Source organism: Pseudorca crassidens, unplaced genomic scaffold, assembly GCF_039906515.1.
Source record: "Pseudorca crassidens isolate mPseCra1 unplaced genomic scaffold, mPseCra1.hap1 Scaffold_162, whole genome shotgun sequence".
Classification (NCBI taxonomy): domain Eukaryota; kingdom Metazoa; phylum Chordata; class Mammalia; order Artiodactyla; family Delphinidae; genus Pseudorca; species Pseudorca crassidens.
Window position 1 is genome coordinate 15001 of NW_027136089.1, and position 4314 is coordinate 19314.

The following is a 4314-nucleotide window of genomic DNA, read 5'->3' on the forward strand; positions in this document are numbered from 1 at the left end:
ACGCATACAGGAGAGATCCATTGGAGGTTCCAGAACTTGGGTCTCTTGGCAAGGGCGTATCATGTTTAACATGGAAAGGACTATGCCAACGGTGGTCTCAGAATGAATGGAGTGTGCAAAGAGGTAGAAAGAGAGGTTCCCGACTTGGGGGGGGGGGTGCGGGGAGGGGGGAAAGCCCCAACCACGTCGCCTCGTCCTCCATCCATCCCGATCAGGGTCACGGGCAGAACACAAGGGGCGGCTTCCCTCACTGGGGGCCCCGAACTTAGAAAACTCTCATCTCTGCAAAAAGACAAGCAGTGCTGGCTGGGGCTGGCACATTCTCTTCTTCTCATGGGACTGATGTTGATCTCCATAGCTCAGAAAACACGTGCGAACACTCAGAAGATACCCTAGCACTGTGTCCTTCCTTTACCTGGCTCCCTGTCGCTCACTCTCCGCCTCTGTCTCTGTCTCTGCCACTCGCTGTCTCTTTCTTTCTCCCGGTCTCTCTCTCTCTCTCTCTCTCTCTCTCTCTCTCTCTCTCTCTCTCTCTCTCTCGCTCTCGCTCTCGCTCTCGCTCTCGCTCTCGCTCTCGCTCTCGCTCTCTTGCTCTCTCTCTCTCTCTCTCTCTCTCTCTCTCTGCTCTCTCTCTCTCTCTCTCTCTCTCTCTCGCGCTCGCTCTCGCTCTCGCGCTCGCTCTCTCGCGCTCGCGCTCGCGCTCGCTCTCGCGCTCTCCCCCACCCCTGCTCTTCCTCCCCCACTTTATCCCTTTCTTCCCGCCTCCTCTCTTTCTTTCTCTCTGTCTCCCTCTCTGTCTCTCTGTCTCTCTTCTCTCTCTGTCTCTGTCTCTCTGTCTCTGTCTCTCTCCACCCCCCCCGTCTCTCCCTCCCTGTCCCTCCCTGTCTCTCCCTCCCTGTCTCTCCCTCCCTGTCTCTCCCTCCCTCCCTCCCTCCCTCCCTCCCTCTCTCGTTTTCCTCTCTCTCCCTCTCCTGGCCTCTCCTCCACTTTCTCCCTTCCTCGTTTTCTGTCTCCCTCTCCCTCACCCATCCCCACTCCCCCCCATCCCCGGTCATGGGGCATCCTCATTTTCCATGAGAACTCATGGATTTGGAAGGGATGTTGGACTGATGTTCGCGTGCTACCGGATCCCACTCCCACAGGGATAGCTGCTGCACTGCCTTTGGCAGGCCATGGTGGGTGGGGGTGGTGTCTCTTCTTCTGTATCGGTAGAAATGATTTGAAGAGGAGGCAGGATGGGCATAGGTCCACTGCCTCACACCAAGGCCCTTTGGGAGCATTTCAGTGAATCGGGACAGAACATGTTTCTCCGTGCGGGGAGGGAACCGGAATAGGGCACCCCGAAATGGACCGCTTTGGCACACAGATGAGTTCGAATTGAAGGCGCTTCAGAAACGACGGGTGGGCGACGAGGACGCTCTGCCGCTCTGCCTCTCCCTCTTCTTCCTGACCTGAAAGGAGGACCAAGATCTTCCTCGAGAAGAAGCTCAAGCTCAGAGCCCGCCCTTTCGAGTGACTCCTGGCTTGGGCTTCTCCTGCGTGGGGGTCACGGTGCACGCGTTCCTCAGCCGTGGGTCGCTCTCTTCTCGAGCTGTCTTTTGGGGACAGGGGCCTCTCAGGCAAGAACTCAGAAGGATCGTCGAGGGAACGTCGTTTTTCCTCTCCCACGACTGATGAATGCAGACAGACACACAGGAATCTCGCCCCCCGCTTCCACCCCCGCCCCCCACCCCCCACCCCAAGTGAGAGGAGTCGCCGGACATCCTTGGGGTCACACACAGCCAGCCTCCGTGGCTCTTCTATGTTGCCAGGCTCCCTGGCCTTCACTGCCCCCGCACACCCCCCGTGAAGTTGCATCATCGTTCATAGTGTAAATGCTGTGAGAAGATAAGCTTTTCAAAATAAAATTCTCCCTGTCTTTCCTTCCCAAGAACACCATGAACACCTACTGTCATGTGCAGTGCTTATGGACCCACCTGGAGCAGAGGACCCTCTCCGACAGACACCCTCCCCACCCCACCCCACCCCACCCCACCCCACCCCCAGGAACTCACTTGCTCCGAGTCATCGAGGAGAGGGTGTCTGGTTCCGTGTCTTAAATGGGTGGGCCAATGACACGTCATCTCCTAGTAAGCCATCGGGTTCACCGGTTCGGGTTCGGGTTCGGTGGCATGAAGTACATTTACGTCCTCCTTGAGTTTGACTTTGAAAGTCTTGGGGCCCTGAGTAGGCCGCCCCCAAACGTGCCTCCGTGGCATAGAGAAGTTTTGGAATTAGACTGACAACACCACGAGAGGGACGCTCTGACTCTCTTTTACTTCTCCCCTCTGAAATCAGGAAGAAAATCTCTCACGTGAAAGGGGAGGGGGGCGGGAGGTGTAGACACCATGACGAACTGAACCGCCCTCATGTCTCATGAAATGTTCACGAATCATCTAAGTAGGACTGCTCCTAACGAATAGAGGGCATAGATGTTAACGAGATAAGAATGTTTAAGGGGAACTCTCCCCCCAATGATTGTTTTCCATAGGCCGACTTCAAGACTTTCCAACATCTCTGGTCATCTCTAGGCTTAGAGGTTGGCTAAGTGCCATTGGCAGGGTGAAATCTCAGCGAGTGTCTACATCACCTCCACATAAGATAAAATACTGAAATGTTCATGGCTCCACAAGTCTAAGGGTCTCCCTGCTTTGGACCTCTTACGGAGGAGAGACTGAGCATGTTTGGTTCCATGCCTAGATAGATCTTGTGCTTTAGGGAAAGAGTGTACTCGGTAGGAGCCTAGACTTCTACAAAGTATTCCATGTTCACACTGTTCACTGTGGTTGGCTTCCTTACTTTCACTGACTGACTGAAGAAAGAAAAAAAAAAAAAAAAAAAACAGACAGTGTCCAAGGACGAGGCATTCCAAAGAAGGAACGGAACGTGTGTGGTCCAAGCTACCTGATGTCGCCATCCTCATGGTAGGAAGAGGACTTTTTTGGGGGAGTGGGGAGGCAAAGTAGAAGATATGCAGATAATGTTTGGGGGAAGGAGAAAGAGATTTTAGTCCTAAAGGTGGTCACTTCTCAATGGAAAAGAAAGAAAACGAGGGACAGGCTAAAAATGGGCACAGACGATTGGAAAAGGTGTGTGAAGAAAATGGTCTTTGGAAAGGAATCGGATCCGTGGTCAGGACTGACTGGATAAGATGAGGATGGATTCAAAGACAGAAATGAGTTTTCGTATCAACGTGAAACAAGTGCAAAAATAGAATTTAGTTGTCTCTCTATGTTAAAAGGACAAGGTTTGGGTTTGGGTTTAGGGTTTGGGTTTTTCTTTCATCAGTCTGCTCTGTCCATCATGAGAGATTAGATTAGATTAGGAAAGGTTTCTTCCTTTATCTTTAAGGAGAGAAGGAAGGAAAGAAAGAAAGAGAGAGAGAGAGAGAGAGAGAGAGAGAGAGAGAGAGAGAGAGAGAGAAGGAAGGAAGGAAGGAAGGAAGGAAGAAAGGAAGGAAGGAAGGAAGGAAGGAAGGAAGGAAGGAAGGAAGGAAGGAAGGAAGGAAGGAAGGAAGGAAGGAAAAGGAAGCAAGAAAGAAAAGCTTATGCCTTGTCAAAAGTCATCACTTATTTTCTAGGTTGCCGTTATCAGGTCTCGGAGGACTCACATCAGCTTAGTCCTCTCGAGATTCAAAGAACCAGGTGTGGCTCGGAACTGAAGAAGAAGCTTCTCTCTCTGCCTAGCAAGTCTCTCCTTGGGATGTCGGTGACCTGGCTAGCGAAGCACTGTTTCACAGTGACCTATATCCGATTAAGTGCTTTACAACCTTTTGGATATTTTGGACACACTTGCCCCCCGGTTGAAGGACAGGTGAAGTCCTTTGGACTTAGAACGCACTTTGAGTTAGGATGCAGGAGGAGAGGGCCCTCGAAATAGCCCAAAAATGTGTTCTCTCTCCTGAGAAACGAGAGAGATGAAACTGAGTACGTTTCTTGGAGAGCTTCGATGACACGGGAAGCGTCGTCAAAGAGGAAGGAACAACGTGAAGTCTACTTTGGCTTGTGTCTGTACACCGATGTGTTCTAACTGTTCCAGACATGATGGGATGTTTCTTCCTGGAAGTCTTCTCTGCCCTGGCATAAAGGGTTGTCTGTCGTCGTCAAAATGGAGGCTCACACGAAAGGGACGGAACCCAGTATCAGGGAGGTGTTCTAACCGACGTTCACGCCAAGGCAGCAACAACAGCCTGTTGAAAGGTGGTGGGGGTGGCGGGGCACACGTGGATCGAGTCCATTCTGTCCTGTCAACAGCCGGTCGGGGCTATGGCAGACG